The sequence below is a fragment of the Sebastes fasciatus genome, chromosome 24 (genome assembly GCF_043250625.1).
Source record: "Sebastes fasciatus isolate fSebFas1 chromosome 24, fSebFas1.pri, whole genome shotgun sequence".
In the NCBI taxonomy this organism is placed as follows: Eukaryota; Metazoa; Chordata; class Actinopteri; order Perciformes; family Sebastidae; genus Sebastes; species Sebastes fasciatus.
Window position 1 is genome coordinate 14,863,830 of NC_133818.1, and position 27,417 is coordinate 14,891,246.

Consider the following 27,417-nt stretch of genomic DNA (forward strand, 5'->3'; position numbering starts at 1 on the left):
ACCCTGATGGAGTTCATAGACTCTGTTTTAGGGACGTCTGGGATCCGTCCCTTGAGAAAGGGGGGTACTGTCATGGTCTTGGGTTTTGGTTGTAGTTTGTTTCCTGTTTTATTTTTTAGGTTCAACACTTTCTACAGCTACTTCACAGTGAAAGTCCTCCATTAAAGAGAGCTGATCATGTCCTTAACAGTCTCACGGTCACTTTGGGCAGCTTAGCTTGAGTTAGTTAGGTTTAAACTGAGGTTAGAAGTGGTCTAAATAGTGTGGTAGACCAGCAGTCTAAGACACACAGTATGTAACAGTGGTGTCTCTGGTTCAAATCCAGATGGTTTACATTTATTTTTATGTCGTTCTGTTTTCTGTCACTTTCTACTGTCAACTATCAAATGAAGGCATGAATGTAATTCAAATATTCTAAAAAGAGAAGTGGTCCAAAGTTACATTACTGCCCCTTTTAGTATGAGCAGATAACTTTAACATCACTACTGCCCAGGGATGTTTGTTCTTGACCTTAAGGAACAACATATGGTGGAGAAAATCTAAGGTCAAAGGTCCACTTACTAATGATCCAAAACTTTCAACTGCAAGCTCTGAATCTTTAGTAAGTGAGCTTAAATTCCCTTCACCATATTCTACATCAGTAGTTAGTTAAAGAACAAACTCAAACATTCAACACGCGTTAGTTTGGATCAGAAAGTCACACAATAACACAAACTAACTAACCGATAGAAGCAGCAGTAGAGCAGCAACTCCTGTGTTCTGAGAGGGAAATTACTGCTTTTGTGAATGAAGTCTGGTGGCTCTGAAGAGAGTGATATAACTACGTGGTCTCTATTGCTCTGGTCTATCATGACCTCTGTATTGCTCTGGTCTATCATGTCCTCTCTATTGCTCTGGTCTATCATGACCTCTCTATTGCTCTGGTCTATCATGACCTCTCTATTCTCGAGGTAAAGCTCCCGTCCACAGCTGCTTTACCTCTCCATCAGACAGCCCTTTCTGACGGGGAACTGAAGCTGTTATATCGCTCTCTTCAAAGCCACCAGACTCCATTCACATATACGTGAGTGGAGTATACGTACAACCCCACTTCAAAGAAGCTGTCATAACAGCTGATTTTAGGAGAAGTCAAACCAACACAGTATTTTGGGGACTAATGTGAGAAAATGAATTACACATTTGAAGCACATTCTTTCACATTTTGAATAGTTGTAAATCTTTACAGTGACTTCAACGTTCAGGCAGAAATATGAATATTTTCTTGAAGTGTAAATTGTGAAATGGAGGTTCTCAGGTGTTTTGTTACAGAAATACAATCAGTAGTTTGTGGCTCTAAAACCCAGACTAAGATCCATCTTAGTTTGAAACAGTATCTGCACTAATAGTTCTGCATCAGGAATATAAATCTGTTAGCAGAACATTTAGTCTTCATCCTCAATGCATCATCATCCATCAGGTCAGTGCACAGTAGAAACAGTCTCTTACTTTGTGTCTGAGGGTCCAGGTTCATTACTGAAGAATAGAGGATATTCTTTAGACTGGTCACTCTTCATAGACAGACAGCCAGAGACTAGAGACTCTGCTCTGTCCTCCTCTTCCTCCACACAGTCAATCATCTTCTGATCTGAAGTCAGTCTGAGAGGTTAAACATTAACACTGACTGTGAACAGGAAACAAGTTTGTACAAGAGTCACAGGCAAGACTGAGAGAACAGGAAGTAACACACAACCTCTCTATCTATCTATTACACACACACACACACACACACACACACACACACACACACACACACACACACACACAGTATACAGTATACAGTATATTAAAACCACCCAGCACTCCACCTGGTCACTTCTCTTTAACTCTCTGCTTGTTTTCTTGTCTTACAGCAGGTTTAATGAGGATTATTCAGCCAATCACGACTTTGTGTTCTCAGATGAATCAAACTGTTGAGTTCATTCTAACATTTCTCTCCTCTACAGTCCACAGGGAGGAAACTGACTCAGACACTCTAACAGTAAACTAATAAAATGTTGGATTAACACTCACCCTGCTTCAGTCTTCAGTCGTCACCTCTCTGTGCCGTTAACACAAAATGGAGTCTGGAATAACTGACTGTGAACATGAACAGGAAACAAGTTTGTACAAGAGTCACAGGCAAGACTGAGAGAACAGGAAGTAACACACAACCTCTCACCCACACACAACCACACACAACCACACACACACACAACCATAGACACACTCTCACACACACTCACACACACATAGTATACAGTATACAGTATAATAAAACCACCCCATGGATTAACACTCACCCTGCTTCTATCTTCAGTCGTCACATCTCTGTGTCGTAATATATACTGCAGGCACAATCCTTATTACTAAAATGTCCAGGGTGCCACACATGCTACTAAACTTGATTGTTTTCATGTCAAAACAAAATAAGTTTGTATTTCATGCACATTGTAGCAATTAAATCTACCTGCTCCTGCTGCAACACACACAACCAATGAGCAAACCAACAGCACAGAGCAATGACAACCTGTTGAGGACATCTGAGCTCTACCTGGAACTGCCTGTTAGTCCACAGATAAGGCAAGGCAAGGCAAGGCAGCTTTATTTGTTTAGCACATTTCAGCAACAGGGCAATTCAAAGTGCTTTACATAAACATTCAAGAACATTGCGACAAAGTGCAAAAGAAAAATAAGACATAATTAAAACAGTTATGAAAACATAAAAACATGAAAGATTAGAAAATAAAAACAAGCAAAAAATAAAAGCTAGGATAGAAACTAAAATAGAATATTACACACAAGAGTAAAAGCTCTAGTGCAGTATATAAGATCATTATCTGGTTTAATAAAAGGCAGTAACAAACAGGAACGTTTTAAGCTTTGATTTAAAGAACTCAGAGTTGGAGCGGTCCTGCGGTTTTCTGGGAGCTTGTTCCAAATATTTGCTTGAAATATATTTATAGGTAAATATTGGGGTAATTTGGCAGTAATTCCAAAGAAATGTCAAAATGACTTGCTAATTATTACCTAATTACCGTGAAATTTGTGGACCTGTAAAATTAAGTGTTACCATATATTTAATTTAGGCTTTAGAATTGCTTTTTAAAAATAATATTTCTTAATATAAGGAAAACCTGTCTGCCATGGTGGGAGCTAGACTTGATATGTTCACCTGCCACAGCCAACATTTACCCTGTTATCTGGCAGGTGGCAGGTGATCATTTCATTCCCTGCACACAGTCCTCTTCTTCTTCTTCTTCTTCTTCTCTCGGTTTCTGGCGGATCGCCACCAACTTTAAGGTGCATACCGCCACCTACTGTACAAGAGTGTGTAACATCATGTCATTTGCGCTTTACTCCTACTCTTAAATTCTATCCACCAATCCTGTGTCTCTTAAGAACATTAATAATGCCTTCCTGGTGCCTTCAACCCCCTCACCCTCTGTTCCCAGTATCCCCATCAGATCCCAATCCCGTCCCTCCTCTCTGATCTTTGTATTTCAGCCTCATACTTTTTACATTGAATTAGGATATGCTCCACATTTTCTTTAACACCACAATCCCCACACTTGTCACTGTTCCTTTTCCCCATTAAAGCCAAAGTGCCATTAAGACCTGTGTGATCCAGTCTGAGTCTTGTTATGATGATTTCTTCCCTTCTGTTCCTTTCTTTATACGTCTTTGTTATGACCGACTTTTGTATTTTGAAATATCTCCTTCCTTTCTGGTCCTCCTCCCATCTTTTCTGCCATATCTCAACTCCTTTCCTTTTAATCACAGCTTTTCCTTCTCCTTTCCCAAGTAAAACTGGTACTGTAATGTCTTTTTGCAGTGAACTTTTTGCTAGTTTATCTGCAAACTCATTTCCTTTCACCCCCTCGTGTGCTGGAACCCAACAGAATAATACATCTATACCCCCTCTGTGTAGTCTTAGCAAGCTATAGTACAATTCAATGATTAGATCTTGCCTTACAGCTTTTGTTGAATGTATACTTTCCAAAACAGCTTTTGAATCCGTGCATATCACCACTCTGTCAGGTCTGACCTCCTCAACCCACTGCATTGCAATGATGATTGCCACTATTTCTGCTGTGTACACTGATACCTGGTTTGAAATTCTTTTGGAAATAGATATTTTAAATTCTGTGTGTTGACTTGATAGCTCCGATACATAACCGTAATGCTCTACACTGTACTCTATCCACTTTTTGTAATGATGTCTTTGCTGCTGCTTCATGAACTATACAACCATAATCTATTGTTGATCTCATGATCGCCCTATATATGTCAATCAATGACTGTTTATCTGCCCCCCAGTTACATCCAGCCACAGCTCGTAGTCAATTTATTACTTTTTTGCATTTTGTTTCCAGATGTTTTATATGAACATGCCATGTATATTTACTGTCTAACCATAGACCCAGATATTTGTATTCATTCACCCTCTCCATCAACTGACCATATAATGTGAAATTCTCAGTATTAATGTTTCTCTTTTTTGTAAATATCATATAACATGTTTTATTTGTTGACATTTTGAATCCCCACTCATATGACCATTTCTCCACTTTCTCTATTGCTTTCCTTATATTTTCCATCACATATGGCACATTTCTTCCCCTCATCCATATTGCCCCATCATCTGCATATATCGCTGATTTGATGCATCCATCTAAATTTTCAAATATATCATTTATCATTATGTTAAACAACACCGGGCTGATTGCACTCCCCTGGGGGATACCATTTTCTATATTGTAGTCCTTAGATACTTCTGTTCCAACCTCGACTTTAAATTTCCTGTCTGTTAAAAAGTCCATTACCCAATTATACAACCTCCCTCCAATACCCATTTGACCTATCTTGATAAGCAGCCCTTCCCTCCACATAGAATCATATGCTTTTTCTATATCAAAATATACTATTGTCATCACCTCTTTCATTTTCAGTGTCTTTTCTACCTCATTAGTTACTCTAACTAGAGCATCTATTGTAGATCGACCTTTTCTAAAACCACACTGAACATTACTCACTAACCCTCTCTGTTCCAAAACATACATTAATCTACGTACTATTATCTTCTCCATCCATTTGCATAAGTGAGATGTCAACGCTATGGGCCTATAACTACCAGGATTAGCAGGATCTTTCCCTGGCTTGTTGAATGGTAATATTACTGCCATTTTCCAACAACTTGGTATGACTCCCTCCGTCCAGATTTTATTAAATAGTCTCAACACTAACTTAAATGATTCCACTGGTAGTTGTTTAAACATGTGTAACCCTCTGGGAAAACCAGTTGTTTCTAAAACATTTAGAGATATTTCCCTCACTGAAAATTCCTTTTATTTAATAAATAACCACATTCCTTATTTTATTCTGAAATTCATTTATCACTGTTTATTTTATTTCCGTTTTTTCTCAGAGTTCTAACTTTGCATCAGGATGTGTTCTACCGGTCAAAAACTTGACAACAAATAAGCCTATTGGTTCAAAGTCAAATAACTGTTGCTATTGGCGTAAAACATTCCAAGTCCCGCCTCCTCACTCAGGTTAGAGACGCAGTGGAGTGTGGAAAAAACGGAGATTGATGAGAGAGCAGCGGAGAAGCTAGATTTACAGAGTGATATTATTGCTACTTATACTTGATATACTACTGAACAGAGAGAAATAAAACTATATCTGAGCCAGTAAGAGCACCGTCACCTATTGAAGCGACCTGAGAACATCTGAGAGCATCGTTTGATTCTTTTGAGTTCCAAACATTAAAGCAGCCGCCGCACATGGCAACACGAGCCAAATGCTCTGTGAGCTAGCATAGCGAAATGTTTTGCCACTGAGTTGTATTCTAAAATTATATTTTGTATTTCTTTGGTGATAGAGGCAGAAAGAAATATGTATGTGTAATATGTGTGTGTTATTTACATTGTGTGGACAGAGAGGGATTCTTTAGCTGAAGTTCATGGGTTATGAGATTAGCTTGATTCTGTTCATCCCTGTGCTGCTTGTGTGCATCAACGCAAGGTGTCAGTGTTGTGACAGGGAAAGTATTCACATTGCCTTACTCACAATATTCACATATAGTGAGTATTTAATGTTTAAACTGTAGGTTGTTTGCATAATAATCTACAACTCAAATGGGTTTACAATTATTAAATAGTCATTTAATAGTGTTTACACTTTACTATTGAGTGGTTTATAATAATAGTGAGGTTGACATATTTCATATGTTAATATTATGATGCAAGTTAATATTGTGATACAACAGTTATCCTACATTCATGGGTTAAGCATTGAAAAGTTGTATTATATGTTGATATTGATAAAATTAAACTGTACAGTTAAGAGCTTGGATAGATTTGCATATATTGCTATATAAGCCGTGTTATTTTACACAGGCTAGGTTTTCTGGATACCCTTGAACTCCGGATTTGGATTGGAATCTCTCCCTGACGAGGGGGATGGCGAGCTACCCGTGCTGAGCACCTGGATTGAGGAGCGCTTTCAACTTTCATCTACTTTGCTGTCAGTGTGGTAGGACTGTGAGGAAGGACCTCAAAAGACAATTGGATTTCAACATTTTATTTTGGGGATTACTTTTATTTTTTAGGGTGCACCCAGTTCAATATACATGTCAAACTGAACAAAACTGAATGCCGGCAGTAATTGTGAATTTATTCTGTGTCAATACAATAATTTTCCTTTAAACTTAATTCTGTGTTCTGCTTACTCATTGTGGTGTCCGATTCCTGTTCATTATTCCTCTCTACGAATCTAGGTTATACTAGTCCAGTGTATACTTATTCATCAGGTGGGTTACATAACAATGGTTCTATGATGGTTCTATCTCTCAATGAGAGAACACACACTTTCTGATCAGATTTGATGGTACGACAGTTTGATGGATGAGGACCACTGTCTCTATACATGATGTGATGCTGTCAGCTGTAATCCAGCTTTATTTCCTGGAGACATGAACACAACAACAACATCTTCTTCACATCAACTCTAACACATGATCACAACAAGCTTCTGGCTGATCTGATTGGTTGACTGTTCTCTCTCACATCACAACAATACTGCTGAAACCAACATGGACCTACTCCGACGGTCTACTTACTCCAGAGTCTCCAGTCTACAGTGTGGACTCTTCACAAGATCAGACAGCAGCTTCACGTCTGAATCCTTCAGCTCGTTGTCTCTCAGATCCAGCTCTCTCAGATGGGAGGGGTTGGACTTCAGAGCTGAGGCCAGAGAAGCACAGCTGATCTCTGACAAACTGCAGCGACTCAATCTGAATAAAGAATAAATGATGGAGATAAAAAACACTTTATAATCCAATCAGATGTGTTCAGGTTTTAAATGTGTAGCTCAACATCACTATGTCCTAATCAATGATCTTTTCCCTAAAATGAGTAGAGTGACTTTGTCATTGTGTTATTGTGGATCATCAAATGTGACCACAATATTCATACACCTGTTCATGTCAACACACATCAATAACATGCTGCTGATCTCTGTGTTCATCTATGTGTGTGTGCTGAAGGATCAATATCGATGATCAGACATTATTTGTGGAACATGTTGAAACAATCAGAAACCAGAGAAATATTTCTACTTCATGAAGTAAACTTGATCAATTCAGAACAAATATTCAGGGTTCCTACACATTTTACATTTTACATTTTACATTCCAGACTTTTCCAGACTTCTCTGTAGATTTCTCAGACCATATTTGTCTTTGTGACTCGGGGTTCAGAGGACGCTGTTACAAGACTACAATCAAAACCAGACCGGCCAGCTGGAACACTGGTCACAGTTCATCACGTTCATGATGTAAATGACTGAGCCAATCAGATTTCAGCCAGAACGAGGATCAGTCCAAATTAGGAGGGGTCGCTCGTCCCCCCCCCCTCAATATGTAAACTATTAGATTGTCCCAGTCTGACAGGCAGCGTTCTGCTCTGTGCTGTCTGCCTGCAGTTACCGGTTACTTTTTATTATTATATTATTATTGTTATGTTGCTCATGATGAATAGTTGGCCCATATTTGGCTGCCAAAGTGCCGCCCTAGGCGGTTGCCTAGTCGGCCTCTATGGAGGCGCCGGCCCTGGCTGTGACGTTCAGGCGTAGAGGCAGCTCTGTAGGAGTGTGCGTTCAGTCAGAGCCTACTTCCTGTGCTGCTTTCAACGACATCAAGCTCTCTCTGGCCCGCGCTCTCTCACACAGTAGTAAACATTGTGGCTGCACCGGCTGCTCTAAACACCATGAAAAACACTCTGCTTGTATGATCTATTTATTTTTAGAAATTCTGAATTTGATATCTTAGAAAGCAGAATAGGGGCAACAGTCTGGAAACAGACATGTTTTTCCATTCTCTCTTTTCTTTTTTCCATACTCATCCAGACCTGGAAATGACTAAAATCAAATTCCATACTTCTCCATACTGCGTAGGAACCCTGAATATTAGTTGAGAGGATCTTCTGTATCCAGATGTGACCATTTACCAACAATGATAAACATTCATTTACTTTAACAACTAACAGTGGACATTTTCTACACTTTCTTTAAGAAACACAAATCTTTTGTGACTGCAGATTAGATTTAGTTCAAGAGACATGAAAATATGAAGAAAAGGACATTAACAACTTTATGGATGTAAGTTATGTTTATACATAAATCAGGTTCAATTGTTAATTCAACATATAAGATCTCTAATAGTAACAGAGAGTCAGTGAACTGACCTCAGAGTCTCCAGTCTACAGTGTGGACTCTCCAGAAAACCACACAGGACCTTCACTCCTGAATCCTGCAGGTAGTTGTTACTCAGATCCAGCTCTCTCAGATGGGAGGGGTTGGACTTCAGAGCTGAGGCCAGAGAAGCACAGCTGATCTCTGACCACCAGCAGTCCCTCAATCTGAATAAGGAATAAATGATGAAGATAAAAATCACTTTATAATCCAGTCAGATGTGTTCAGGTTTTAAATGTGTAGCTCAACATCACTATGTCCTAATCAATGATCTTTTCCCTAAAATGAGTAGAGTGACTTTGTCATTGTGTTATTGTGGATCATCATAATGTCAGCCTTCTACAGACATCATCCAAATGTCACCACAACATTCATACACCTGTTCATGTCAACACACGTCAATAACATGCTGCTGATCTCAGTCAAGTCTGGAATTAGAGGATCAATATCAAATCAGACTTGTTGGACTTCATTACTTCATTTATTACATGGCCTTCTTCTCACTGTATCTGCTAGCCTAGCAGGTTTATGTCATTTACAGGAAAGGTCCACATTTGTTCAAGTGTGTCTGTAAACAACAGCCACATGTCATATGTACATTAAAAGAGTTATTGGTGGCAGTAATCCTTCCTCCTGTGAAGTGGTCCCTTCATAACACAACTACACTGTAAGAAATGACTTCACAAGTTCAAGTGAAACTAATATGAAGATTCAGCAGTCTGAGTCGACAAATCAAAGTTACACACTGTTTAGTACCAAATTCCCTCTTTGAGTTACTATTCCTCCTGCAGCTCAACAAGGAAACTGTCAAACACAACATGCTGACTGGATACATACTAAGGCTGGGCAATATATCCATATTATATCCATATCGTGATATGAGACTAGCTATCGTCTTTGATTTTGGATATCCTAATATCTAGGGTTGTCAAAGTTAATCGTTTTAACGCCACCATTTTCTTTAATGCATTAATGCAATTGATCTTCCGGAGGTTATAGTGGCTCAGTTTTAAAGCTAGAGTGAAGATACTGGTATCATAGGAAACTGGAAAACCTGATGTATCCATCGGTTCCAACCATGTCAACCTAGCTCGTCGGGAAGGAGGTTAAATAACGCTCCAAACTTACTCTAAAGTTTGGCGAGGAAAAACTGTCATGGGCATCTTCAAAGGGGTCCCTTGACCTCTGACCTCCAGATATATGAATGTGAATGGGTTCTATGGGTACCCACGAGTCTCCCCTTTACAGACATGCCCACTTTATGATAATCACATGCAGTTTGGGGCAAGTCATAGTCAAGTCAGCACACTGACACACTGACAGCTGTTGTTGCCTGTTGGGCTGCAGTTTACCATGTTATGATTGGAGCATATTGTTTTATGCTAAATGCAGTACCTGTGAGGGTTTCTGGACAATATCTGTCATTGTTTTGTGTTCTTAATTGATTTACAATAATAAATATATACATACATTTACATAAATCATATTTGTCCACTCCCATGTTGATAAGAATATTAAATACTTGACAGATCTCCCTTTAAGGTTCATTTAGAACAGATACAAAAATTGTTAATAATTTGCGATTAATCGTGATTAAATATTTGAATGGATTGACAGCCCTAGTAATATCGTGTTGTGTTGTAAGTGTCATCTCTTCCTGGTTTTAAAGGCTACATTACAGTAAAGTGATGTCATTCTCTGAACTTACCAGACTGTTCTAGCTGTTCTATTATTGGTCATTTACACAAAAAAATATTATGATATTTGATTTTCTCCATTCACCCAGCCCTAATACATCTAACTCAGACTGCTGAAGCCTCTGATTAGTTTAAGATCAACTTTACAGGTCATTTTACACAGAACAAGACTGTGGATTTAGTCCTCATCTCGTAACACTCAGGTTATACGGGGGTTGCTTCACAGACAGAAGGAATGATGACAGACATCAATAACTCTTTGAATGTTCATATGAACATGTGAGTATTGTATTCAGATAAATGCTGACATGAAAACAGATCACAGTTAGATCTGCTGTCAAAAAGAACGTGGGAATAACTTAGAACCATAGAGACCTCTGATTAGATGGTGTCGTTCATAATCATCACTTGTGTGCCTTTAAGTTGGTGCAATACGTGTTTGTTGAAGAGTGCTGCACCTTTAGACATGTTCAAATAGAGCGCTACAGGAATGAGTCCTAAAACTCAGAAAAGAATTAGCATTTTAGCACTTCCTGTTCCCTCGTCTGGAAGTCAATGGGTTTTTAGTTAGATGGCTGAAATAAGGTCTGTGTTAAAGGTCCAGTGTGTAGGATCTGGAGGTATCTAGCGGTGAGGGGAGGAGATTACAACCAACTGAAGCCTCTCCTGTGTGCCAAGCGTGTTGGAGAGCTACGGTGGCAGACGTGAAAACGTGAATGTCCCTCTCTAGAGCCATCTGGAGCAGAGCCAGTGTGTAGAGAGTGTGTGTACTAACTACATAAACTACAGTCAGTGAACTGACCTCAGAGTCTCCAGTCTACAGTTTGGACTCTTCAGTCCAGCGAAAAGTGGTTTCACTCCTGAATCCTTCAGGTCGTTGAGGCTCAGATCCAGCTCTCTCAGATGGGAGGGGTTGGACTTCAGAGCTGAGGCCACAACTTCACAGTGAGTATTTGAGAGTCCACAGAGAGAAAGTCTGTGATGACACAAAAATTACAAAATATGTTATTATGAAAGAGGACAGTTTATATTTACTTCATGCATTTGATGACTAAACAGTTTGATATAAACTTCTTTAATCAACATTTACTCCTCACATCAGTGGTTCAGCTAATCTTATCTCACTGGTTGACATGAAACAATAATTCTCATCACTCTCTCTCAAACCTGCAGACTTTTAATCTTTGTTTTTCTTTAATCTTGCAGATGAAGAGAGAGAACATGTAGTTACATTGAGGCTTCCCTAATGTCCAGTCTGTCAGTGTGATCTGATCCCAGGTCTGTCTCCACAAAGTTAGCATGAGGCCTTCTTGATTAGAAAAGCATTTTTAAAACTCAGTGAATAAGTAATAATAATACAGTTGATAAAGATGACCTCTCTTTGCTAGCTACCTGCTGCTTTCAGGTTCACGTCCATAAATGGGAAAATTAAACAAATTGCTATAATATTAGACCTGTACATAATTAAACATTCATATAACTAGATATTTTGATGACTGCATGGCGTTTTGTCATTAACACTCTTTTCTGAGCATCAAACGTATTCAGCTCACAAACACAATGAATGAACCAATGAGGTTGCATTATTTTCAACATAATGACATCAGAAAGATGATATCAGTGTATCAGCATTAAAAACATAACACTGATCTTTGGTTTGTATAAGATCTCTTAAAAAGTCTGAATTCTACCATTCTGCTGTTATATATTCATCAGACTGCTGTTATTGGTGGAAGCTGTGTATTTCCTGTTACTACTCTTCTCTACAGCAACAAGAGAGAGAAACACCAGAGTTTCCTTCTGTGAGTAACAGAATAAAAGGAAAGACTTCAAAACAAGATGATGGAACACAACTTGAATTCATTAGCAATAAAATGCACCATTGCTCGATTCAACACACTCAGGGGTTTTACAACGACAAGCTTTGTCTCGTATGACCAGTAGTTTACGGTGGCTAATGCTAGAGTTGGGTCGGTTTTGCCGGTCTGGTCCGGTCCGGTGTACGAGCTTAAACCGGTTTGATTTTATGCTAACGACACGTTCTGGCAAATTAAAAAGTAGCCGACATCAACAACCTGTGCCGACAGAGTCACAGTGCTAAATCCAGCCTGTATTGCATTACTAATAAGCAATATGACAACGTGATTAACGTAATATTATGATATTATGTTGGTGTATAAACAAGAAGAGGTTTGTTTACTAGGAAGTTCATGTGTTTTTTGGGGTGATCAGACGAGACATGGCAGAGCTGGTCTCAAAGAAAACTAAAACTGCAGCAACATGGCAACAGTTTGGATTTGAAGCCAACGAAAGAGATGAGCCCAAAAACACACGAGGTAAGGTGCAATGTGGTGCAAGGCCTATTGAAAGCAAACCCCAGCACCAGGGCTCTGATCCCAGGACCGCCCCGACTCCCCGCCGGATCAGCAAACGTTCTGTTGCTGCCGTTACACCGGTTAGACCCAGCGCTCCACCAGACAGCTGATCTTTTGTTTTTTTCATTTGTTTTACCAGGTTCACATGTCGTCTCCATCACCCAAAAACATAAATAAGAAAAAACTGTAAAATGTAACAATTATTAGAAATAAATAGAATAAGTGTTCATTAACTTGACAGCTAGAAACACAAACTACTGAAACATTTTGAACTCAACATTTGAAACAGCTCAAGAACATCTGTGACAAAACACAAATACATATTTATGTAATAAACACGTGGAACATTTATAAGAATATTAGATTTTAAGAATAATTTATAGTGTGTATATTTGAAGAACTAAACTAGTAATCTACACTGATCTATAAAGTTAATCACATCTGGACTTACAGAGCTTTTCTGCAGTTCCTCACAGCTGGAATCAGTCTCCGTCGTCCCTCGTATGATGTGTTGTACTTCTCCAGGTCCAACTCATCCAGAACCTCCTCTGACATCTGCAGCATGTAGGCCAAAGCTGAGCAGTGGATCACAGAGAGTTTCTTCTCTGATCTGTTCTCCGACTTCAGGAACTCTTGGATGTCCTGATGTACCGAGTGGTCGTTCATCTCCGTCAGACAGTGGAAGATGTTGATGATTCTGTCAGGAGAGATTTTGGTACCATACATGTTCATCTCCTTCAGGTTGTTGATGGCTCTCTGGATGATTTCTGGACTGTTGTCTGTCTGACCCAGCAGACCTCCTAAGAGTCTCTGGTTGGACTCCAGAGAGAGGCCATGAAGGAAGCGAACAAACAGGTCCAGGTGGCCATTTTTACTTTCAAAGGATTTCTCCATGGCTCTCTTCAGGAAGTCATCCAGGGTTGAATGAACATATTCTTCTCCCAGGAAGTCCTTCAGTACCTCTGTGTTGCTGTTTGTGTAACAGTGGAACATGTAGACTGCAGCCAGAAACTCCTGAATGCTCAGGTGAACAAAGCAGTAGACTGTTTTCTGGAAGATCACACACTCTCTTTTGAAGATCTCTGTACAAACTCCTGAGTACACCGAGGCCTCTGTGACATCCAGACCACACCGCTCCAGGTCTTCTTGGTAGAACATGATGTTTCCTTTCTCCAGATGTTCAAACGCCAGCCTCCCCAGCTTCAGAAGAACTTCCCCGTCAGCCTCCGTCAGCTCCTGTGGACTCGTCTCACGTCCCTCACTGTACTTCAGCTTCTTCTTCTTTGTCTGAACCAACAGGAAGTGTGAGTACATGTCAGTCAGGGTCTTGGGCAGCTCTCCTCTCTGGTCTGTAGTCAACATGTGGTTCAGAACTGTAGCAGTGATCCAGCAGAAGACTGGGATTAGACACATGATGTGGAGGCTCCTGGATGTCTTGATGTGTGAGATGATTCTGCTGGACAGCTCTTCATCACTGACTCTCCTCCTGAAGTACTCCTCCTTCTGGGTGTCAGTGAAGCCTCGTACTTCTGTTACCCTGTCAACACATGCAGGAGGGATCTGATTGGCTGCTGCAGGTCGGGAAGTTATCCAGACGAGAGCTGAGGGAAGCAGATTCCCCTGGATGAGGTTTGTCAACAGCACGTTGACTGATGACTTCTGGGTGACATCAGACACAACCTTCTTGTTCTTGAAATCCAGTGAAAGTCTGCTTTCATCCAGGCCGTCAAAGATGAACAGAACTTTACAGACAGCGAGCTTCTCTGCTGTGACCTTCTGTAATGTTGGATGGAAAACATGGAGCAGCATGAGAAGACTGTACTGCTCATCTCTGATCAAGTTCAGCTCCCTGAACGAAAGCAGAACCACCAGACTGACATCTTGGTTCTCCAAGCCCTCTGCCCAGTCCAGAGTGAACTTCTGCACTGAGAAGGTTTTTCCAACGCCAGCGACACCATTCGTCAGAACGACTCTGATGTGTCCCAGTTGGTCAGGTAAGGCTTTAAAGATGTCCTGGCACTTGATTGGAGCATCATGGAGGGTGTTCTTCTTGGAAGCTGTCTCAAGCTGCCTCACCTCATGTTGGGTATTAACCTCTTCACTCTGTCCCTCTGTGATGTAGAGCTCAGTGTAGATCCTGTTGAGGAGGGTTCCACTTCCTGTTTCATCACTTCCTTCCGTCACACATTCACATCTCCTCCTCAGACTGATCTTATGTTCATCTACAACCTCCTGCAGACCTCTATCTGCTGAAAGAGAAGGACAAAAGTTAAAAATAAAGAAGATGTGATTATTATTTTCATTGCCAATATTGAAGTGATCAATATAAAGTAAATAAAAAAGCAGTAAAGGTTAAACAGTCTAGTTTTAGTGGAAGCATCAGAAATGCTCCTTTTTCTCTCAGTCGGTGTAGATGTTTGATTGACAGCAGAGGAGGCGGAGCCTCAGCTGTCCGTCTGCAGCTCTTCATCTAAACAGCTCACTGTGGCTGTTCCTTCCTCCCTGTAATATTTAAAACTCATCCACTCATCAAATAATGCAGAATATGTTCATATCTCCTCGTGTGGACATGTTTTTATTGAACAGCATCAATAACAAAAGCCGGGTTTCCACCAAAAGTTCCTGGGACTTTTTAGTCCTACTACTTTTAAGGAACTAAAAGGTTCCTTCAGTCCACTGTTGTCTGTTTCCACTACGGTCTAAAGACCTGTGAAGATTCAGCAAATTAGTCCTCTGATGTATGAAAAAGCAACATGACATGTGACGAGAGCTGTTGGTGGTCGCAGTAGTAAACACACTCTGCAGTTCAGTGTGTCGTCCGTTTCATCTAAAAAACACGCTGGAAAATAATAAACATTAGGTTTAATCTCACTGTGACGACATTTACTGATGAATGTTGGATGTAATGAATGAAATGCAGAGGAGGAAAGTGAAACTAAGAGCATCCGTCTCCACAGTAAATCATGTTGAGTATTTGAGGGTTATTTATTTATGTCTCTCTTGTTTTCTCTGTCTTTTTGGCTGGACCGCAGACGGCCAGCCCTACAACCCTAAAAGTCTGTCACTGAGTGATGAAGTTACACGATTGGTCGTCTGAGTGTCGGAGTTTCCTCATTGACCTCTGGATCGCACGTCAACGTTGGTGTATGTATATACAGTATGTCTTTGGCTTGAACGGCCAGTTGAGTGGAGCGGGGCGTCCCCTAGTGTCCTCGCAGGACCTGGTGAGACTTTTATGACTTTTTATGTATTAAAAGAACAAGTAGTGTTTCAGACATGGAGACGTCAGCAGACAGATGTAGAGTCTTACTTTGTACAGTGCTGGTCTGACCGGCTGGCTGCAGTCCAGCTCTGGTTCTGGATCTTTGTCCACACTGGGGACAGGAGGAGTCTCCTGATGAAGCAGACTGGTCCCAGTATGAGGTGATGCACTGTCTGCAGAACCAGTGTCCACAGCTGGTAGAGACTGGATCCTTCAGGACGTCCTGACACAAAGCACAGCAGGACAGCTGGTCCTCCACAGAGACATCACTCCTCTTCCTGTGAAGACATGTCTTTATAACTAAAAAGCTTTGTTGATTGGCCGACACTGTCTCAAAGCTCAGATGGTCACAGGGAACAGTTAAAGTGTTGTTACTTTTCTGTTTGAATTCAGCATTCAGTCTGTGATGACAGTGTTCCTTTTATTTCAACTCTCCTGCTTTCATAAACACTAATGAGCTGAATTTTACTATCTGGCTGTCTTATTAACCTCTTAACAATCCAACGGACGATATTCTGTCTTTCAGAGGTTGTAGCGGCTCAGTTTTAAAGCTAGAGTGAAGATACTGGTAACATGTGAAACTAGAAGACCTAAAGAATCCATCGTTACCAACCATGTCATGCTAGCTTGTCTGGAAGAACGCTCTGACCTCCAGCTATGTGAATGTAAATGGGTTCTATGGGTACCCACGAGTCTGCCCTTTACAGACATGCCCACTTTATGATAATCACGTCATAGTCAAGTCAGCACACTGACAGCTGTTGTTGCACGTTGGGTTTCAGAGGGGTCGTCCTCCAGAGGGGTCGCCCTCCTGATCAGTTTCTCCCGTCTGTCCTGTCCCCGGGTCGTACGCCTGAGTTTTCCTGCCCCGTCCCTGTTCAGCGCCCGGCCGCTAGCCCCTTAATCCCTCCTCCGGACTCCCTCCACCCACCCTGATGGAGTTCATAGACTCTGTTTTAGGGACGTCTGGGATCCGTCCCTTGAGAAAGGGGGGTACTGTCATGGTCTTGGGTTTTGGTTGTAGTTTGTTTCCTGTTTTATTTTGTAGGTTCAACACTTTCTACGGCTACTTCACAGTGAAAGTCCTCCATTAAAGAGAGCTGATCATGTTCTTAACAGTCTCACGGTCACTTTGGGCAGCTTAGCTTGAGTTAGTTAGGTTTGAACTGAGGTTAGAAGTGGTCTAAATAGTGTGGTAGACCAGCAGTCTAAGACACACAGTATGTAACAGTGGTGTCTCTGGTTCAAATCCAGATGGTTTACATTTATTTTGATGTCATTCTGTTTTCTGTCACTTTCTACTGTGAACTATCAAATGAAGGCATGAATGTAATTCAAATATTCTAAAAAGAGAAGTGGTCCAAATCTACATTACTGCCCCTTTTAGTATGAGCAGATAACTTTAACATCACTACTGCCCAGGGATGTTTGTTCTTGACCTTAAGGAACAACATATGGCGGAGAAAATCTAAGGTCAAAGGTCCACTTACTAATGATCCAAAACTTTCAACTGCAAGCTCTGAATCTTTAGTAAGTGAGCTTAAATTCCCTTCACCATATTCTACATCAGTAGTTAGTTAAAGAACAAACTCAAACATTCAACACGCGTTAGTTTGGATCAGAAAGTCACACAATAACACAAACTAACTAACCGATAGAAGCAGCAGTAGAGCAGCAACTCCTGTGTTCTGAGAGGGAAAATTACTGCTTTTGTGAATGAAGTCTGGTGGCTCTGAAGAGAGTGATATAACTACGTGGTCTCTATTGCTCTGGTCTATCATGGCCTCTCTATTGCTCTGGTCTATCATGACCTCTCTATTGCTCTGGTCTATCATGACCTCTCCATTGCTCTGGTCTATCATGACCTCTCTATTCTCGAGGTAAAGCTCCCGTCCACAGCTGCTTTACCTCTCCATCAGACAGCCCTTTCTGACGGGGAACTGAAGCTGTTATATCGCTCTCTTCAAAGCCACCAGACTCCATTCACAAAAGCAGTAATTTTACCTCCCAGAACACGGGAGTATACGTACAACCCCACTTCAAAGAAGCTGTCATAACAGCTGATTTTAGGAGAAGTCAAACCAACACAGTATTTTGGGGACTAATGTGAGAAAATGAATTACACATTTGAAGCACATTCTTTCACATTTTGAATAGTTGTAAATCTTTACAGTGACTTCAACGTTCAGGCAGAAATATGAATATTTTCTTGAAGTGTAAATTGTGAAATGGAGGTTCTCAGGTGTTTTGTTACAGAAATACAATCAGTAGTTTGTGGCTCTAAAACCCAGACTAAGATCCATCTTAGTTTGAAACAGTATCTGCACTAATAGTTCTGCATCAGGAATATAAATCTGTTAGCAGAACATTTAGTCTTCATCCTCAATGCATCATCATCCATCAGGTCAGTGCACAGTAGAAACAGTCTCTTACTTTGTGTCTGAGGGTCCAGGTTCATTACTGAAGTTTGGAGGATCCCCTATGGACCAGTCACTCTTCATAGACAGACAGCTGGGTACTGGAGACTCTGCTCTCTGTCTGGACTGAACTCTGCAAACACCAAGATGATTTGATTCACATCACATGAATCCTTGATAAATTCTCTGATGACAAAGACATTTCAGTTTCTAAATACACAAACTACTGCTACTGTCAATAATGTGGTTTAAAGTTTGTATTGGTCCTCTTAGATTACAGATGTTCTGGGTGACTGACAGCTGTCACAGATATGAAGAGGAAGAATGCACTAATTCATTCTCTTTGTGTCACCAACAGTGTGTTAAACTTCACTTAGTAAATACATTTTAGTAGAAATGTTATATACAAACACACAATCAACTAAATCATGGCATTGGCATGGCATCACTTTGTTTAATATCATTCTGTATCTTCCCAGACGGTGAAGAAGAGAGCGAGTGAGAGAGAGTCGGTGTGTTGAGCTAATTCTTGTCTCAAAACAAGTAAACAGTAAATTCATCTAAACTGGGTTGAAAAACGATGCAATCTGGTTGCCTTGGTGATGAGTTACAGCTGACTATTAACCAAACATCCATTCTCTGTTTGAGGAAGAACGTTAACCAAAACACAGGAAGTGAAACTGGCTGGAGGGGAGGGGGGGGGGGGGGGGGGGTTAATTGTCTTTGTGTCAAGAAAAGTTTGTTCAACTTCAGTTAGCAAATACATTTTAGTAGAAACTTTAAAATAGAAACACAAAATCAACAGAAAACATGGTATTGGTAGAGGAAAGTGAAAATGAGTCCTATAAATGAGTTAGTAGCAGCTCTCTTACTTTGACTCTGAGGGTCCAGCTTCATTACTGAAGAATAGATGTTCATCTTCAGACTGATCACTCTTCATAGACAGACAGCCAGAGACTAGAGACTGTGCTCTGTCCTCCTCTTCCTCCACACAGTCAATCATCTTCTGATCTGAAGTCAGTCTGAGAGGTTAAACATTAACACTGACTGTGACCATGTACAGGAAACAAGTTTGTACAAGAGTCACATGCAAGACTGAGAGAACAGGAAGTAACACAACTGCGCGCGCACACACACGCACACACACACACGCACACGCACACCTTTAAATCTTAAATCCCTTTAAATTTTCTTGTCTTACAGCAGGTTTAATGAGGATTATTCAGCCAATCACGACTTTGTGTTCTCAGATGAATCAAACTGTTGAGTTCATTCTCACATTTCTCTCCTCTACAGTCCACAGGGAGGAAACTGATTGAGACACTTTAACAGTAAACTAATACAATGTTGGATTAACACTCACCCTGCTTCAGTCTTCAGTCGTCACCTCTCTGTGCCGTTAACACAAAATGGAGTCTGAACTCTCTGAACCGGACTGAACACTTTCACGGTTCCCCCCCCTGTACTCATGTACCTGAATCACCTGGTCAGTGTGGCTCCTCCCCTCTCTATTTACAGGAAATCAGCTGAGTTCATCTGTGACTGTGTGTGTTCACAGCGGTTCACAGCCATTTAACATGATGTGGTCATAAGAATCTCTCTTGGCTTGAACAGGCTGAATGAACCCTCTAAGACCCACAATAGACCAGTTTTAGTCTTTTTTAGAGGGGTCCAGGGGGTCTTTAGAGGGAGATAGCAGGTCAGCAGTAGATGTCACATAGAAGTGGTGTACATCATCTGAAAGCTGGGAACCTGGAGATTAATTTGAGATGCAGCTCAGCACTGAGTGTCAAGTTGTTCTAGTCATTAATCAGAAATAAACATGAATTCATTCATTCATTAATTCATTAAAATAAATAGTGAAAGTGTATAAGGGTTTAGAACATTATGATAGAAGTATATGATGGTCATCCCCATACCAACAACCAGACAAAGCTAAATGTGTGGCTTCAACAACAGTGTGTTGAACATGCACCCCAAAACAAAGAAGGGATTGTTCTTGTGACCGACGGTACAGCTTCCATCGCCGACCTACAGACGAGGAATCCACAAGAATGTGGCTGAGAAACCTAAACTTGAAGAGACCACCTAAAACACTGTAAGTGTGCTCAACGGAGGAAAACCTGTATCCTACTTCGTGGTTGGGCTACGAAAGAGCAGCGGAGGAGAGACGTCGGGTCCTTAAAAGGACTGATAGCAGAGCCAGGAGAACGTCAGCTATGATTTCATGTGTAGGGAGGATACAGCATTGTAGCGTCTGTTTAATGACAGCCAGTTACTTTTACTATTTTATGTACAGTTTAAATGTAAGGCAGTTTATGGGCAGCATTACACTAAAAAAATAGCTCAATGCTTTGATCACATGATCCTGTTTGAGCTGTAAGAGGTGGTGTTCACACATGTTTTACTAGATGTTTTAATATGGAGAGAGGATTAGCGTACCGTTGGAAAACAGCGGTTCCGGCTCAGTGACGCGACACGACGGAAGTTGCGCCCATAATTCACGCGAGGCATCATGGGGACTAGGAATAAGGTGGCTAGGCATCCTATAATATATTATAGAGTGATGCTACAAATAACACAGGAAAGCACTGTAGGTATGAACACTATATACAAACACACCACCTTAACCCTATAATGTTCCATTTGGAATATTATTGGAGTATTATAGGCCAACTATAGAAGATGCATAACCCCAAGTATAATAATATAGCAATAAAATCCCAGCTGATGATGACTGAAACAGTATAACATGCTTAAAAATCATACATAAATAGGAATAAGTCAAAAGAGATTGCGGCTTACACACGGTAACATATGAATAAGGGGAGTACTGACACTTATTTGTCTCCACTTCAAGCACTGAATGGAGGTCTGCCAAAGAGATTCTGTGATGATCTGACCCTTTAAAGTTAACTCAGTTCCATCAACATTAAACACAGCAGCTGGTGATACTGAGAGAAAACATATCCTACCTCAGAGCTTCAGTGAAGAGAAGATGGTCCTTCAGTTGGTCTGTATACGCTTCCTCTTCTTCCTCCAGATGTCTTCCATTGATGCCACATATCTACAAGTGTGTGACAAATAAAAGTCTTAACATGCAACAGTAAAAATCATAATACACTTTTATAGAATTTATAGTTATAGTTATAGTTAGTATTAACCTAAATACCTGGAGACTTCCATAGTTCCCACGATCATGTAAACACCAGTCGGTAGGTTGGCTATATGATGAAACACATGAGCCATTAAACTGTATTAACATCTACAATCTTACACTAATTGTGAGTATTGTGTGTTTTATCCTCTTTCTTTCCTCTTGATGTTGTTCCAGAGCCGGTACGCTTTCGCCAAGTGCTCATCCACAGGTGGCACTGATTTACCTCTGATATCAACAGCAGGAAAACTTTAACAAAAGAGATATAAAACGCCATGTTCATTCTCACAATATAATGTAATGTAACGTTACCAACTCAAGGCATATTGAAAGAGGCTGGCACACGGGTCTTGGTTCCTTCAAATGTTGTCGTGTTTAGGTAAGATAAGTGGAAAGTTTCTGAAAGCTCAGAGTTCACAAGTTGTGACGTGTTTGCTGACGGAGGCCACGGAAGTTCATTTTCCGCTGCATAATAAGTTAATATATTGTAATTTTAGTCGTATATTTGTGACCACTCTGTTTCTGTCCTCCATGTTGACCCAATTATGGCGCGGGAGTCGAGGTCGATGGAACAATTGAGTATTTATTTCTCATCTGTATAATGGGGCACACACAACCAGGCAGGTCAGGACTACTGTTAAGATGGTCGGCACAGCCCGCTCCAACCACAGCCTGAGAGTTTCTTTCTGCTGTAGGTTACATTATGATCGTATAGCAGGGCTGTGTGTTGGCAAGAATTGGGCAATACGATACGTATCACGATACAGGGGGAGCGATTCAATACATTGCGATACTGTAAGGAAAGCGATTAATTGCAATTTTTTAAATACAATTTTAGGAAAACTGTCGTAAAACACCATATGCATAAAATCGGAGTAAAAAAAGTTTATGCAATCATTTATCACAGTCCCTGTAACATCCAGCATCACAGCACTACTTTGAGAGGACAGTACACTGAGAGGGTGCATCTCTTTGCAAATGCAAAAGTATTGACTGAGTTAATCTTTGCATGTAAACTATTAATTAAAAATAGATAGAGTGGATTTGAGAATCGATACAGTATCACAAAACATAATATCGCGATACTCTATATTTTCCTTACACCCTTAGAAATCCATAATGGAAAAATATTTCAATACAAAGTTATAAAATGACTTTGTTTACAATTGTATTGTAAAACATGAGCATAAAAAACATAAAACCTCTTTTCACATTCCACACTTTGTCATTCACATACAGTCATATCAATGCTATCTAATCAAATGTGGTTTTAACAGCACAGCTAGTGTGTTTCTTTATCCCAAACTCTAAATGTGGTTTTCATTTCTCTTTAACAACAGAAGAGATTTACATATAAATGGTGCTCTGCTGCCACCTTCAGGAGGGTTACAGAACACAGCAGGTTAACAGGTCAATAAAAGCCTGATAACAAAGTGAATTAGAGCCAAAATGAAGAAGCTACTTAACATATAGAACATGCAACTAACATCACACACCTGTATGATGGGACACACACCAGCAGACAGGTGAGGAACAGCGTTCAGATGGTCATCACAGCCCGCTCACACCTGGATGAAAGGACAGAAAGGTGCTGCATTAGCAACTAGCTAGATACCCGGATGTTACACATTAAGCTAGCAGGCGAGCACCGGACACCTACCCACAGTGCACCTGTATGTACTACAAAATAAAAGCCTTATAAACCCCTACGTTATGTTACTCACAGTGCACCTGCAGGTACTACAAAATAAAAGCCTTATAAACCCCTACGTTATGTTACCCACAGTGCACCTGCAGGTACTACAAAATAAAAGTCGAATTAACCCCTACGTTATGTTACCCACAGTGCACCTGTAGGTACTACAAAATAAAAGCCTTATAAACCCCTACGTTATGTTACCCACAGTGCACCTGCAGGTACTACAAAATAAAAGCCTTATAAACCCCTACGTTATGTTACCCACAGTGCACCTGCAGGTACTACAAAATAAAAGTCGAATTAACCCCTACGTTATGTTACCCACAGTGCACCTGCAGGTACTACAAAATAAAAGCCTTATAAACTCCTCCCTTATGTTACCCACTTGTTCGCTTGTTAGTTAATGTTGCCGTTGCTTCGCAGTGGAGTTCTCACGGCTTTAACCACTTGAACATCAAGCATATTATATATGTATTATAGATTATATCTTGTGTACAGGACTTCACGAGTTGTAAACACGAGCTCACGAGTTTCATTGTAATTCTCCCTACACACTTACACTCCGTTTGCGCCCTCGCGTGGAGGGTCCGCCATTTCGAGTCATATTATAGTATGTTGAAAAAAATATAATAGTATAGTATGTCGAAAAAAAGTCATAGTGTTTCGGAAAATTTAAAAAAAGTTATTGTATAGTAAATTGTGTTAGCTCACCTGGAAGAACAGATGCCCCGTGTACTCAGGTTGAGTCCTCATTGCAGCAGGTTTGAATCCGACCTGTGGCCTCATTTCTGTATATCGTCCTCTCTCTCTCTCCCTTTCAGTAACTCATGAAGGCAAAAAGACAAAAATCGTAAAAAAAAAAAAAAAAAAGAAATCATAGTATAGTATGTTTTAAAAATTAAAAAAATCATAGTATAATATGTCAAAAACAGTCATAGTATAGTATGATGAAAAAATAAAAATAAATTCCTATTATGGTATGGTATGTTGTGTTAGCTCACCTGGTAGAGCAGGCGTCCCATGTACCAAGGATGAGTCCTTACCACAGTGAGATTAAATCCAACCAGTGGCTCCTTTTATAGTATGTCGAAAAAAAAATAAAAAAGTCCTAGTATTTATAGTATTTTGAAAAAAAGTCATAGTATAGTATGTTGAAAAATGTCACTTAACAGAAATCTCTGTAGGCTATTATGTATTATTTACATTTGAAACAATCATGCATACTTAAGTGTTTTCTTCTCCCTGACGCTTGGCCATTGTTCCATTAGCTCTTTATTCACTCTTTACTTTATTAGCATCAATGTGTGCACAGGTAATGTTCAGATGTTGTGATATGGTTTGCTAGAGGTAATGTTCTGCAACTGCATCATTCCAAAGGGATATTCACTCTAAAAAACTCGGAAATTAAATCTTTCTTTATTTGCAAATAGCCAGTAACATACAGTATATACAGAAGCTTACACCTTTGCAGAAATCTCCCAAGTGTTGCCTTTCTTATCATACCAAGATTATTCATATGTAGTTGCAGAGATATTCTCTTCATTTTGGGAATGTCATTTTCAAGCAGGGGCCTGAGCCAGAAGGTTACCGTCTCCTCATCGCTCAATGCAGATGTGATGTTTTCAACTCTTCCTGCTTCATGTACGTCATGTACAAAGACAAGATGGCTTCTTGTCTCAGAATAGTGACTGAAGCTGCATGGACTACAAAACAATATGTCTGACCATGTAAAACTAATAACAGCGTGCAGGGTGTGACGCCCGTTCAGGTCGTCAAATACTGCCGCTCTGTCACGCCCTCGTGTTGTGATTGGCTAGTACTACACAGTGCTATGATTGGCGAATTATCTGGCAATAGCAATGTGCTTTCTTATGCTGTTACAAGATGGACAAGAGTGTGTGGACGAAGCCATGAAGTTGTTCATGTTTACTCATTTAGCGACTGGCTAGTTAGCTAGCTAGCTAATTCCACCATGCTTTCATGCTACACTGGTAACAGAAAATGAGCAAAACAAAGTTGTCACTCAAATGGTGATGAGCTTTCCTACACTGTGACAAGTGTGAGCCATGTAATGTGAAAACTAGCAGGGTGACACGTACATCTGTAATAAACTAACAAATATGATTTGTTTTGTAGCAAAAACACAGATAGTCAGGATATTTTTTTGTTTTGTTTTACATCAAACATCACATACAAAAGACAATATTAAGGAGCTGACTTTCCACCAAAATCCAGACATAATCTGTTTGTAGTTAGTTGAGAAACTGAAGCCTCAGGTTCAGGTTTTATCTACTTCTTTCTGTTTGTTACAAGCAAATCTGTTATAATATGAAAAACGTCTGGTATTGGTATATATATTGTATATGGTATATATATATTTAGTAGTATGAGGAAATTAACTGCAGAACCTCATCGTTCCACAGGGTGAAGCTGCAACAGAAAGCAAAGCAGAAACATCTATTTAAATGTGTTAATCTACAGTTCTGTTGTCATAAACAGAACTAATCTGCAGAGGCACTTTGGGTTCAGAATATATGAATGAATGAAGACAAAGTGAAACCCAGGTCCAGGTGGAGGAGGTGGTTGAGTGTGGAGCAGAAGGAGTGGAGGAATCTCAGTGTGTCTGCAGAGACTGTGCAGAAGGACAGAGTCCAGATACACTGATGATACTCTGTCAGGTCCAGAGGAACACACAGGGATGATGGTGGTTAGAGATCAATGCTTCCATCTGATGAGAGAAGAAGAAGACAACAGAAGTCATCCATCAGTGTTTACAGAGACTCCCTTCATCAGCTGTCAGTCAGCATCCAGTATAAAGAGCAGAAGGGACTTCAGTCTGTGTAGTGTAGCCAGCTTCCTTTCAGCTCTCATGTTAACGTATTGGAGTGAACACACTGAGCTCAGAGCTCACAGACCAGAGGCCTGTACTACGAAGCCAGTCCAACACACCCAGGGTATCTTCTCCTTATCTGGTTTAACTAACCCCTCAACCAAGATCCCGCTAAACGGTCCTACGACAGCCGTTATCAACTCCGTAAGTCAACCCAGGGTTTCTCAGTCTGGCTATGAGCGTGTTCACATAGAAGGGGCGGGTTTTGTAGCACATGACCAATCACAGACATGGACCAGTCTACGGTCAGCAGAGCGGCATACTTTACAAACGCATATTAGAAAAGTTAAACACATAATCCAGACTAAAATTAACACAGTTTAAACTGCCAGATGCAAGAAGGACAGCTGACAAAAAAATCACTGACTGTGTGAATGTGTAAATAAACAGACTTTTAATATCCCGATAGATCTGACTAGAACTAATTACACGTGTGTTCCATTAAATCAATGTGTTGATTAGATGTGTTCTTATAGAATAGAACAGAAGATACTTTATTCATCTCCTGGAGGAATTATAATACTTTAGTCTTATTCTTTCAGCTCCAACCCCGGCGGTGTGAAACAGACTTGGGAGAAAGTAAATAATAAATCTATAAACATAATTCACAGCGGTAAGCAGGCTTACTTTCACATCTTCTAATCACCCACAGCATACATAAAAGTATTGGTAGCAAACTAACCAAGGCAACACATTCAGTCTGAGGGACTGTAGGAGCACGACTCTGACGTGTCTCACAGCAACATACGGCTCAAGAAGCTGATTCAGATGAGTGACTATATGAATATCATATATGAATATATGATAAGAGATCATGTACTGATTTTGTGTTATTGTGGTTATATAAATGTCATTTATGTTCGTTTCACACCGCTGGGTTTGCAGCTGAGAGAAGAAGGCTACATTATTGTCATACAGGTGTAGGGACCTCATGAGACAAAGAGCCTTGGCCTACATGGGAAACCAGAAGCCTGATCACAGCAGGGGACCCAACGGTCAACTCTGAAAATATCTCACCTACATGCGAGATTTCATGTTGAATCCAAAACAAGGACTCCCATTGGATGAGGCTAACAGGAAATGTGGGGTCTTTCCGGTGAAACGCCCACTATTCTCACAGGAGATATAGGCACGCTCACCTGAATCTCATC

At 40.4% G+C, this 27,417-nt stretch overlaps 2 protein-coding genes and 1 pseudogene across 2 annotated transcripts in view; all 3 read right to left on the minus strand.

The window, feature by feature from the left end:
* LOC141762853 (uncharacterized) overlaps positions 1-27,417 on the minus strand; it is a 500,458-nt gene that overhangs the window by 24,685 nt on the left and 448,356 nt on the right.
* LOC141762872 (protein NLRC3-like) overlaps positions 1-27,417 on the minus strand; it is an 88,216-nt gene that overhangs the window by 3,036 nt on the left and 57,763 nt on the right. The window lies entirely within an intron of this gene.
* LOC141762861 (protein NLRC3-like) lies at positions 6,860-19,559 on the minus strand (annotated as a pseudogene).